Here is a 14032-nt window from a genome sequence, read left to right as displayed (position 1 = left end):
AGTAGCTGTTGGGGAAGGGTTGGGGGAGTGTGGAGAATGATTTCAAAGGAGTAAGAGGGAACTTCCTGGAGGGATGTAAATTTTCTGCTTATTATTTTGGGTGATAGTTACACATCCAATTCTTAAAAACTCATCAAACTGAACATATGATGCCTGAGCATTTTATGATAATTATATCTTGGCAAAAAAAAATCTAGATTACTTGAAAATGTAGCATTCACTTGCCCCTCCTGAAAACAAACTTGTTATAAATCAAAACACTCAATTCCTTATTACCTAAGGAATCTGTCAAAATTAATAAAATGGGACTCCTCCACCTGCGCACCCGGGCAGCGCCGGCTGCTGTTCTCCGCCCGCACCGCTGGGGAATGGGCGGCGGGCCGTGGGGGCAGGGGGGTGGGATTCCGGGAGGGCCTCGGGGTCTCGGGTCGGCTGCAGGGGCGGGGCGCGAGGCGGCGCGGGGGAGCCCTGGGCCATGGCGCGGCCGGACGATGAGGACGGGACGGCAGTGGCGCCCGGGCACCCGCTCGCGAAGGGGGATACCTCCTGCTGCCCAGGGGCGCGCCCGCAGGGAAGGAGGGCGCGGAGCCGCAGAACGGACCCAAAGCTGGCTGCCTGCCCCTGAATGGGCTGCCCTGGGACAGCCCCGCAGACTCCACTGGCCCCGGAAGAGGAGATCCAGGCCCGGCTGCTGCCCACAGGCCGGGGAGAAGCGACCCCGCGGCCGAGGGCACCCTGCTGCCCCGGACTGCGCTCTCCACGCAGTGCCTTTTGGTGCTCCTGATCTTCAGCCTGTACTTGCTGGTGAACGCCTTCCAGTGGATCCAGTACAGCCTCATCAGCAAGGTCTTTCTACGGCTTCTACGGCAGGATATTGCTGCACATCGACTGGCTGTCCATGGTGTACATGCTGGCCTACGTGCCCTTCATCTTCCCGGCCACCTGGCTGCTGGACACCAGAGGCCTGCAGCTCACCGCCGTGCTGGGCTCCGGCCTCAACTGCCTGGGCAGCTGGATCAAGTGCGGCGGTGTGCAGCAGCATCTCTTCTGTGTCACCGTGCTAGGCCAGTGTCCCTGCTCCGTGGCCCAGGTGTTCATCCTGGGCTTGCCCTCCCTCATTGCCTTCGTGTGGTTTGGGCCCAAAGAAGCGTCCACAGCTTGTGCCACCGCCATGCTGGGCAATCGGCTTGGCACTGCAACTAGCTTTTTGCTACCACTCGTTTTAGTGCCCAGCACACAGAATGACACAAACATCCTGGCTTGTAATATCAGCACCGTGTTTTATGGAACATCAGCAGTTGCCACACTTTTATTTTGACAGTAACTGCTTTCAAAGAAAAACCTCAGTATCCACCAAGTCAGGCTCAAGCAGTTCTTCGAGACAGTCCCCCTGGAGAGTACTCCTGTAAGAAATCAATCAGAAACCTGTTTAAAAACATTCCTTTTGTCCTTCTGTTGATCAGTTACGGTATCACGACTGGAGCATTTTATTCAGTCTCAACATTATTAAAGCAAATAATATCGACATATTATGAGGGGGAAGAAGTGAATGCTGGAAGGATTGGGCTAACCCTGGTAGTAGCTGGAATGGTGGGCTCTATTCTTTGTGGCTTATGACTAGATTATACCAAAACATACAAGCAGACTATTCTGATAGTTTACATTTTGTCATTTATGGGAATGGTTATATTTACTTTGACATTGGACTTTGGATACATTTACCATCGTGTTTGTTACTGGAGGGGTCCTTGGTTTCTTCATAACTGGTTACCTTCCCTTGGATTTCGAATTTGCTGTTGAAATCACTTACCCAGAATCTGAAGGCACTTCATCTGGTCTTCATAATGCTGCTGCACAGACATTTGGAATTTTGTTCACATTGGCTCAAGGAAAGCTCACATCAGACTACAGTCCTAGAGCAGGGAGCATTTTCCTCTGTGTCTGGATGTTTATAGGCATCATTTTAACAGCATTAATCAAGCCTGATCTGAGAAGACATAACATAAATACAGGAATTACAAACGTCAATATTAAAGTTGTGCTAGTTGACAGTCCCACAGATCAAGAATCAAAAGATGTTATGTTGTCCAAGCAGTCACAATCAGCAGTTTGAGGTGAAAGGAAAAGTTACTATCCTGCAGTAACTTTGGCATAGAGTGTGATCATCCTTGGAGAGATAAATGAGCACTAAGGTTGGGTTTATAGGTGGTAGGAATGGATACTTACTTGAAAATTACTATATGAACTCTAAATGGGCAGACATTAGACATTTACTTTTCAAAAGTAGGTGTTTTCCATTTTTGTTTTTTTGTAGAAAATGGAAGCTTAGAAGACTTTGTAAGATGATAATATGGGGGTCAATTCCCGTAAGACACATAAGAGAATGTGAAGCTTATACATAAAAAGATCCAATGGAACCAGTTGTACAGTATATTCCCAACTCGCTACTTTTCCATTGTGTTGACCAACTCTGCAAGCCCCTTCAATATGAGTACATATACCAACATGACACTACTAACCCACCAAAGGACAGGACTGGGATCAGACTTCCAGATGACCTCTAAGATTTTTTCCTATTTCTTACACTTCTGTTACAAAATGCTTTGTAACATGTACTGTCAATGGCCACAAAAACTATTGCATGAACAGATTCTACCCATGACTTTGGTTTTAGAATTATATTCTAATGAAGCTGTAGAGCCCAGATACAGGCTTATTATCTTGAGTTCTTTTCTGCGCTGCCTTCTAATATGATGCAGAAATGCTAACACTGTATTTTTTCAATCCAACTTGAAATAGTTTATTTACTCATTGCCTTTGTTTGCTCTCTGTTTCAATATATAACTTTAAAATAAGAAAATTTCATCATACTTGTTACTGGCTGTTTCATGATTCCTCGTGTCACATCCTATATATCGCCTTGAAGATTCTTGAGATAAGGAAATCTACAATAACTTCAGATAGCCTGCGTCTCCCCACTTAGTGGAGACCTCTTGAATGCTGTTTTAATTCTCCAGTGTCATTGTTATGACCATTCTCCTTTAAGGATACTCTGCCCAAGTGCATACTCCATCAGTGTCCTGGGTAGTAGATTCTCTTCTTCACCACAGAGTGTATGCAGTCAGCACACTGCTGGGACAGTCTGCTCTTTCACATGCTCAGGGTAAGGAGAATAGGACCAAATATATTTCCACAGTGCCTACCACTGTGTTCTGTTTACAGTGAGAATTTAAATGTTGTTGATGTCCTGATTCTCTAAGCTCATAGGGAATATCTTTACAGAAATGACATTTGATCAGCCACAAAATGTACATTTTGTCCATATACACCAAAAAAGCCAGATATAGTGAATACCCTTGAAGTGAATAGCAATTTTGATTTAAGCAGAATAGATGCATTAATTTGTATTGAAATTGTGGCAGTCTCTACAATCAAGTAGCTATAAATTATGTAGAAGCTGACCCCAGAGAATGTGTTACCAAAACAATGGCTAAGAATCAGGAATTTTGTCTCCATGTCCTTGATGTGTTTCTCTTTGTCTCTATAACTCTGGACAAGTTGTTTAACCTCTTTGGGCAGCATTTTCCTCATCCATAGAATTAATATGTTTAGATTGATCTCAAAGATCTTTTTAAAATGTTAAACGTCATTCTTCATGGACTAGACCAAATCATTGTATCACAGGAACTTAAATCTAACTAGAGGAAAATTCCCTGGACAATTGGATAAAAAGCTTTGATTGTTACTTTGTGAATACAAAGGACTTTTAATTCTCTTTTTAGCTTTATTAGTCAGTTGGAAGTAGCTCAGGCAAAATATGCCCAATCATTAGCTTATTTTAATATTTACATTATAGGTAAAAATGGCTAAAAATATATTTTAAAGTCTGTCCTAAATAATTGTTTTTATTTTTAAACTGTCAATGTTTTTTAAAATAATCGTGTATTTGTTGACTTCCTGAGATTTTGAACAAATTACAGATAAAAGTTGGAATACTTTATTTCTGAAAAGCATATATATATGTGTCATATGTGTATTTCCTCGTTGATTAGAAAAAGGGTGAAATATTATGTGATAAAATGCAAAATGAATTTTTCTGTATTTTGAGTAAAGTTGTCTATAATATGTTATACGAGACAGTCATGTGTCATTTAACAACAGAGATGCATTCTGAGAAATGTATCTCTAGGCGATTTCATCACTGAGTGAACATCATGGAGTGTTCTTATCCAAACCTCGATGGTATAGCCTACTACATACTCAGGCTATATGGTATCACCTTTTGCTCCTAGGCTGCAAACCTGTACAGCATGTTACTGTACTGAATATTGTAGGCAATAGTAATGCAATAGTATTTGTGTATCTAAACATATTTAAATATAGAAAAGATCATGTTGTGCTATGTTGTAACAACAGCTATGACATCACTAAGCAATAGATATTTTTCAGCTCCATTATAATCTTGTGGGACCATTATTGTATATGTGGTCCGGCATTGATGGAAACATCATTATGTGGCGCATGACTGTGTGTTTTTGGAAAATGGAGTAGGTAATCATCACTGTGTAAATTTTAATCAAATAGTTTTAGGAAAGAAACTAGATGTTTCAAAAGCTGTTGCATTTATAAATGTCACAAATATAGCTTTTGCCTTTTGAGAACGTTTGAGAAATGTCTTTAAAAATATGTTTGTATGCAAAAATACATTTGTATGCAATAGCTAGAAGAATGCCTGTGTCATAAGTCACTATTCATGTTCTGATTTTTGCTTTGTACTGTGCTTATTCAGTATTTCAGACTCAACGTAAATTTTTTTATGTTAAAAAAAATTAACAAAATGGCAGAAATAGTGGTTGAAGAAAAGCCTAATGGTGAGTAATAAAACCTATAGTAAAAATAAAATAATATGCTTAGATTTTTTTTAAAAATTAATTTACAGATTTTTATAAGACATGATGAATAAAATAAAATTAATATTTAAATTATAGCCAAGAATTTTAGAAAGTCAGTGGGAAAAGATAACTCAGAGATATCTTTAAAGAAAACAGTAATGAAAAGGACATTATTTTAGTCTTACTGCAGACAAAGCCAATATTATTCTCAAATAACATATTTTTGCATTTAAAGTATTATTAATAATTGTAGACTCTAAGGAGTATTTTTTTCAATTAAGTTCATGGTTCATACAATTGGATTTGGAAATAAAACTGATATGGTTGCATTTATTTCTCACACGGAGAAGTAATGCACTTACTGAAGTGTGTCCTTCTGTCTGTTGGGTAGATAGCACCCAGCTTTTAAAAAAAAAGCAGCATATAACTTTATGCAATTAGCTTAGGAAGCAAAATAGATTATACATCATCTGTCACCCAGATAAGCTCTAACTGTATACTTAAGGTTACCTGTTTGGAAATCTGAAATTGTATTTCATGTTCAAATGACAAGATAGAGATCTGTGGACTTTGTCATTCCAGTGACCTGCTTAGGGAGTAAAACTGAGGTAAAAGTAGTTGGAAGTCTGTTCAAGAAGGAAAATATAGCCTTGCACCGTGTACAACTCATAAACTTCTCTCTAGAGGGAAAGCTAAGCTGTTACCTGGAGGTGTTTTTCAGTCATAAGCAAATGATAGCTCTGTGTAGAAATTAGATATTGTGTAAACAGTTGATTGGGTGGAGAGTGTCACGTAGAGTGCAAACTGTTGGAATATACTGTGATAATTTGGAACTCCCCCTGTTCTCCCTATAGACACTTGTTAATTATCCATCTACTGCTTGAAAAGACTAGAACTTGATAACTGGAAATAAATGGAATGACTTTTAATAGGCAAGTGGCTGAATAAATTGTGGTAAATCCCTGCGAGGGACTATTAGGTAGCTAATAAATAGAGTTAATTAGATCCATATTGACATTGTGTGCTGTTTGTGATACATTAAGTAAAAAAACACAAGTTTCAGAATAATGTATATTGTAAGAATTTATTTGATAACAACAAATCACAATAGCAAAAATTCCAATATAAGGTATAAAAACAGTCTGGCAAATGTCATACTAGAAGAGTTAATAATGTTCAGATCTAAGAACATGGCAGATCTATTTACAATTCAGATAGCAACTTCTGTAAGGAAACAGCTCAGGAAATATATAGACTATAAAAGAAAAACCAGGAAAGAAACGTTAACGATGGATAGATGGATGGAAAAAAGAAGAAAGGGAAAAGAAGGGGATGAAGGAAATTATTTTTCTTCATCAACCTAAAGGCACCCCTTTATTTTTTTAGCATCTTATGTTTCTAATGATAACTCTACTGCCAAAATGTCTTTTCTCTTCATTCTTAGTGGTCTCATATTTCATAATCAGGATGTAGATGTGAGTCTTTTCTATCTAAAAAAAATATGTTCCCTTTCAGCTCTGAAAAATATGTTCATATTGTTTCTTAGATAATTTAGACCCCTCAATTTCCCCTGTTCTGCCTTTCTGGCACTAGGACTTACTGGCTGTTGTACCTCCTGGATAGATCCTCTCTCTGTCCCATTATTTCTCTACAGCTTTTTCTGTCTCCTTTTCTTCTTGCTGTACAGTTTGGGAATTTCTTCACTTTTTTCTTTTTTAATTAAAAGGATCTTTCATACATTTGTTCCATTTCATGGCATCCTGTTCTTGCTTTATGTATAAATTGATTTTTTAAGTTCTCTTCTGTGCCCTGAATTATCTCTGTGTGTGTGTGTGTGTGTGTGTGTGTGTGTGTGTGTGTGTGTGTGTAAGGGAAAGAGAGAAAGAGCAGGGGCAGATTATATTATCCTAAAATAATTAAGAAACTAGGAATTGGAATTGTAATTAGAGGACAAGAGATGCCCATAGATTTCTGGAAGATAGATAACATATTAAAAGGCATTGATGACTGAGAAACAGGTGAGGAAGCAAAGCTGCTTCTTAGAATGCATGCTGAGAAATCTACATGGAAAAAGGATTGCAGTTCCATTACCCAGATGACTCTAGACATTTAACTTAATTCAGAACTTTCGCTATTGTTTCATAGATCAAATATACAAGGGTATGTAATATATACACTTTAAAGAATTTGGTGTATCTCATCACGCCATTTAAGACATTTAAAATTACCAGTATTTAGAAGCTTCCCTGTGTGCCTCTTTCAGATCACAGCCCTCTCTCATCTCTGATCTTGATTTGTGTGTAAATCATTTTTTCTATCAGTTCTTTAAGTCTTGCCATTTATGTTTGTATCTGTAAAATATATTTTTTATTGAATTATATATAAAGTTAATTATATGCATATAACTTAGTTTTGTTTGGTTTTGAACTCAATATAATTACGCTGCAAGTGTTCTAAGACTCACTTCTTCATTCAACATTATGTTCTTGAGCTTCATCCATGTTGAGACATTTAGCTGGCATTTATTCATTTTCACTGATGAACTTTATTTTATTGCATGACTATATTACTATTTATTGATTCAGTCTACTTTTATCAAAATTAGGTGGTTTTCAGTTTGGGGCTATTATGAGTCATGTTGCTATGAATATTCTTATATATATATGCTGTTTCATGAGTACTGTACATAATTGTCTGTTGAAATAAATTCTAGTGTTACAGAAATGCATAGGTTCAATAACTTACTTAATGCTAAACTGATTTCCAAAGTTACTATACTATTACATCCCAACCAACAGTAGATGAAAGTTCTAGTTCCTCCACATCCTGATCATTTTCACTCATTTTAAAGCTTATCAAAACGATGGTGTACAAGGGTGCCTTATTTTGGTTTCAATTTTAATTTCTATTACTACAAATGAATTTTAGCATCATGTCATATACTTTGAGACAGTGTATTTTCTCTTCTGTGAAAAGCTTTGCTTACGCCACCTGACCATTTCTCCGTAAGATTGTTTTTTAAAGCTTATCAAAACGATGGTGTACAAGGGTGCCTTATTTTGGTTTCAATTTTAATTTCTATTACTACAAATGAATTTTAGCATCATGTCATATACTTTGAGACAGTGTATTTTCTCTTCTGTGAAAAGCTTTGCTTACGCCACCTGACCATTTCTCCGTAAGATTGTTTTTTTAAAAAAAAAAAAATCTCTTAAAGAGTCTACCAATTTGCCCATGATCTTCAATTCTCATTAACAGTAATATTTGTTACTCACAGACTCTCCATACGGTCCTCCACATTTCCCAGTTCCTTTTTAGATATATGGAACCATGCTTTTAATGTGTGGGAAAAAGTCTATGAGGGGCCACTTTTAAGTAAAAGGACTTACAAGCTGGCACATGATCCTCTCACTCTTGCTACTCAGGCCATAATGACCAAAAAGGCCACAAGGCTCTCAAAGGTACAACAAGATCATGAAGCTTCTTTTTGCCTGGATCCCTGAGTGATTCTGGGGAGCAGAGTATGCACCCCCCCCCACCCACCCCAGCCAACTCACACTGGATTTGTGTTATAAGTGAGAAATGTGAAGGAGAATCTGTTACTACTGCATATTCTAGTCTGACCTTGATTTATACTGATCTTTTATGAATCAAATTTCCATGCTGGCAAAAGTTGGTTTTGAGTTCTGTGTTATGTTCCACAGGACCATTCATCTATCCCAGCATGAACGGTATGTTATCTCAATGAGTATAAAGTGATAACAAGTTTTTTACTGTCAGTAGGGAAAATCCCTGTACCTTTGTCTATCTTAAGGAGTGTTTTGTCTATTTTTATTTTTTACTCTTTTATATATTTTTAGAATCATCTTCTCAAGTTCTGTGCCTGAAAAACCTGATTGAGATTTTGCTTGTAATTGCATTAAATATATGATCACTTTGGTAATAATTTATATCTTTGCTCTCCTGAATCTTTCATTTAAGAATATTGTATATCTCTGCATTATATTTAGGTTTTAAAAATGTTTTTCAATATATTTTATAATTTTTTCATAAAGGATTTATACATCCTTTATTATATTAACCCCTAAATACTTCGTATTTTCATGAAGTATTATTTTCTAAATAGTACCTGTTAAAAATTATTTCATACAATTGATTACTACTGGTTTATGAGTGTTCCATTAATTTTACATTTTGATATGTATCTAGCCACCTTATTAATTTTATTATTACTTCTAATATTTAACTAAAATTTCTTTTAGATATTTCACATAGACAATCATAGCATCTGTGAATAATGACAATTATTTTTTATCCTTTCAAATATTTATCTTACTTTACAGATCTGCCAGGATTGTTAGTACAATCTTGAAAAGAAATTATAATAGCAGGCATCTTTTCTTGTTCTAAAATCTTACAGAAAATGCTTTCAACCTATCATCATTAAGTATTATGCTTGCTGTATACTTTTGTAGAGGCCTTTCATCAGATTAAGAAAGTTTCCTTCCATTGCTAGTTTGCTGAGAGGTTGTGTTTGTTTTGTGTTGTGTTTTCATTAGTGGATGTTAAATTTTGTCAGACAGTTTTTCTGCATATATTGAGATGATTAGATTTTTTTCCTTTAATCTGCTAATGGAATGAATTAGATTTATGACTTCTCTAATACCAAACTAAGATAGACAAATCTGGCAATGATAAATGTTATAATTTTTATATTAATATTTTGCTGGATTTGGTTTGTTAATATTTAGTTGAAGGGTTTTGTATCTATGCTAGTAAGTAAGATGGCCCTGTAATGTTCTTTTCTTATGTTTTTGTCAGGATTTGGTATTATCAAGGTTACTACAGTTTCATCGATGGGTAAGATAGCATTTCTTCTTTGTCTATAGTCTGGAATAGATTGTATAATACTAGAACTCTTTATCCTAGGAAAGTCTAGTAGAACTCATTGAAAATTTGGGCTGGTGCTTTTTGTGTGAGAAATTTTTTAACTCCAAATGTAAATCTTTTGAAGTTTCTAGTTATATTCAGGTTTTCCCTTGATCGTGGGTCAGTTTGAATTACTTGCACTTTCTTGGAAATTATCAATTTCAGCTAAGTTTTCAAATTAATTAGCATATATTATTTTATATTCTATTTTTCTGACCATTTTTCTGCTGTCTGCTGGTTTTCCTTTAGTGGTATCTCCTTTCCTTGTGAATTGCAAATTTTTAACTGTGAGCCACTCGTTTTTATTTGAAATTTTACCTGTAGGAATTTTTCAATATGAGTTTGAATTTGGGTTTCTACAAAAGGATATACATTTTCATCTGCCAGGTGTCTAAGAGCATTACCAAATTGCTACCACTTAAATTAAATGATCTGATTGACATTTTCTAGACTGCAAAGACCATGTAAATAGGTACTAAAACCCATGAGAGCTGGTTTATGATTACACATTTTTAGAAGAGATTTTTTTCCCCTCCATTCAGTACTAAGGCAAAAAAACCACAATTTTTATTGATGTTCCCTTCTGCACAGTGAGTTTCTTTCTAGTTCACTTTACCTCCTGGAGCACAGACCTTCCTTAAGGATCTGAGCATTGTGCAATCTCATACAGAGGTCCACTTTGGGTGGGCCTAAGACTTACCTTCCATGCGCCATTTCCCACAAAGCCAGTCAGAAGCTCAAGTGCCCCCAAGCTCTATAGAACCCCTTAGGAGAGCTCCAGCAGCAGCATTTACCTGAATTACAGGGTTCCTGTTTTCACTTCAGTTTGGAGGCTACAGATTTGGCTTTAGAAAAAAAAAAAAAAATACCAGATCAATGGGGCACTTAAATAATTTTTTAAAATATTCCATCCAAAAAAAAGAAATGAGATTGGTGGGACCAAGGAATGAGCTACTTAATTTTAATCAATTTAAATTTAAATTTAAATATCCACATATGGCTAGTGGCTGCCATCTAGGACAGCACAGATATAGATAGTTTCCTGGAATAAAAGTAAGAGGAAGAAGCCAGGCACTTGTAAATCCTGAAGCAACAGTGAGTAGATGGGATTTGACAATCCTGAAAAGTGGACTCAGAACATGAACACGGATTAAATCTCTCCTATGTCTAAAGAAAACTCCGGCTGAAATCAAGCAGAACTGGAGGGTTGTTAAATACTATGTCCATTTCATCAAGAACTTTGAGGAGTGGAGCTGTTAGACCAGCCTAACTCTTTAATAAAATGGCATCTTTAATTAAAAAAAAAAAAAAATTCCATCCAACCTTTCACTGTTATATTCTAATCCAGCAAATTGCCCAACCCACTTCTTTAAATCTTTATCAAATAGATCAGTACTGCCAAACAGAACTTTCTGTGATCATAAAATATTCCACATCTGCACTGACCAATATGGAAATCACCAGCCATATGTGCCTATTGAGCACTTGAAATGTGATTTGTGATTTTTAAAAGTGCACTTTTATTTTCATTTAATTTTAACTGGTTAATGAATTTAACCAATTTAATTGAAACTTAAATAGCTACTTGTGTCTGGTGGCTACCTTATAGGACAGTGAAGAAATAGACTTTCATTTACCCCTAGATGGTACTGATGCATAAATGCTCTTATAAGTAATAACTGTTAGAATTCCATATAAATGAGAAGAGATTCTGGCTATGTAATTTGGAATGCCATAGCCAAAGAAAAGAATAGAATAAAAGGAAGTCTAAAAGAGAGCCAGTCTTCCTCCTGAATACGCTAAGCCTCGGACCTCACATTCTTTTTCTTTTCTGTAAAACAATCTCTGGATATGTGCCATCCACCTGGACACATCACAACAAAGAAATTAGCTTAGGTTGTATGATTGCATAAGCCAAAAACAGAAACAGAGCACAGGAAATGGCAGGAGGTGCTCCCCAAAAGGCTTCATTAGGATAAATCTCATCTCAGCTGCAGCAACCTTGCCTCCCAGCACTAATGAGACAGCTATGACTCAGACTGAATTCTTGAATTCATGCCAAAACCCATTGATACTCACATCCAGGCTCTCACCATGTAGCCTCTTGTTATTATTTGTGGCATTGAATCTTTCCTCAGAACTATAGGGAATCAGCCATTCGGCTCTAGGCCTGGTAGGTAAATAGCAAGGGACTCTGGGTCTCCTAGGGACAAAAGTGGGTGCTGTTGCTTTGGTGCAATTGTCCCACCTGGGAAGAAGGCCCCCATCTTGGTCCTTCCCCACCCTAATCGCCCAAGCGACTGTCAGACCTGGGGACGAAGGAATACCCTACAAATCTGCCAGTCATAACTTAGTGTGCCAGCTGTAAAAGAACACAAAGGACTCTCTAGCCCAGGGGCCAAGCAACACAGGTACCACAGAGTCCGGAAATTGACCTAGAACAACCCAAATGTGCAGTACTGCAACTCCCAACTGTTCAATCAAAGTGGTTCCATGGTGACATCTGAGCCAGTAGGGAGGTCCCAATCTGAGCACTATAAAACAAGACTCAGACCATAACCAAGTCCCTGTTTTTGTGCCCTTCCTTTTGCTCTCCCTTTGCTGTGACAATGGGTCCAGTTGTCACCTGTGGCTATGTATCACGCTCTGTAAACCTACATCTTGCTCTTCTTCTATAATCCTGTCTTTCTCTCCTCAACAAACCTCATTTTTGTGCTTGCCTTACTTTGACATGTCTGGTCATTCTTAGGGTGCCCTAAGGGCTGACATTTTCAGACTGAAACCTGACAGGCCCATCCATAGAGGGTCCTCTCCCAAAGCTGTTGCTACTAAACACACAAAATGTATATTTCCTTTAGGAATGTAAATGAGTGTTTACATCAGAGTTACATTTTGCAGACAATAGGCATGGTTCTGTGAAAAGAGCATTGGACTTAGGGTCCGGAGAAATGGGTTCTTACCCCAGCTCTACCATTAGCCAGTTGCCTGTGCAAGTCACACAACTGTCCTGGGTGTCAGTTTCCCCAATGGCAAAAGGAGAGTGTTCAACCCCATCGAAATTGAGATTCCTTCCTGCAGTCTAAATGAAAAGATTGAGTTTTCCCAGAACTGGCACATATAAACAGGTAGGAGATGGGACAGATTAAGGTTTCTGTTTCTGTGCTGACGGGTCTTTGTAATAGGTCAATCCCAGTAGAAGGAAAACTGACCACAAACTAGTAACCGGGGACTTGATGATGAAAGTAGCACTAAATAGAGACTCCAAGAACAAGATATTGCGTCAAGATTACACAATTCATCACAATGCATCATGAGAGTTTCCTCATTAACATGGAGAGAAATGCAGCACTAACCTGGCAGGCCTGATGGGGATTCAATAGGTCAAGAGCTCCTCCTCTTTTTGCTCCATCTGGAGCTTTTCAACCTGGTCGTGGTGGATGGCAATTTTGAGCCCTCGGTGTCACCATAGGCATTTTCCTTCCATACCAATCATTAATACTCCTGCTTCTCTTCAGTCCTCTGCAGTCCATCCTCCATGACTTGCTTTGTAGTTTATGGAAGACTAAGCACACCTGGTTTCCAAAAGTGTTTCTGAGTCATTTCTTGGGGTTTGTATCTTCTCTTTAAAGACAATATTTTATTTCCCATCAACATAAATATCATTTCCATAAATGGAAATGTCTTCTACTCTACAGAGTATCTGAAAAGTTGGAAATCATAGAATGAACTTATTTTAAAACAGCATGTCAGTTATATTTTCAAATGGTAGGAACTAAATTTAAAACTATGAATTGAATTGTTAGTTGAGAAAAAATTACAATAAATACACTACTGAGTGCCCAAAAGTCTAGAAATATAGGCAAAATCATGTGTATTGTATGTTATATAGATGGGGAAATTGAGCTCAGAATGGCTAGGGCTCAGAGTTGGCAAATACTAGATCACATCTCAAATTTAATCCCATGTTGGTCTGCCACCAAAGCTATGTAGTTTGTCCCACATTAAGTATTAATATAAGCATCTCAAATCAGAACCAGCTCCCTAACACAATTATATAATTTTTTTCATTGGGAGATTATAACTAACAGCCTAAAACACTAATCAACCCACCTTGAAGGTGATTGGATGAAGTGGTCTAAATGCCTTTTTAAAAATAATTTTTATTGTGTATTTTGAGGTTTACGACATGATGTTATGGAATATATATGGAT

General features: G+C 37.3%; 1 pseudogene; it reads left to right on the top strand.

Moving 5' to 3' along the window:
• Nucleotides 1-475: 475 nt before the first annotated feature.
• Nucleotides 476-2113, top strand: LOC105817445 (annotated as a pseudogene).
• Nucleotides 2114-14032: the final 11919 nt, after the last annotated feature.

Source organism: Propithecus coquereli, unplaced genomic scaffold (assembly GCF_000956105.1).
Source record: "Propithecus coquereli isolate 6110/MARCELLA unplaced genomic scaffold, Pcoq_1.0 Scaffold411, whole genome shotgun sequence".
Classification (NCBI taxonomy): Eukaryota; Metazoa; Chordata; class Mammalia; order Primates; family Indriidae; genus Propithecus; species Propithecus coquereli.
The sequence above is the reverse complement of the archived record's forward strand: the minus strand, read 5'-3'. Positions and strand labels throughout refer to the sequence as shown.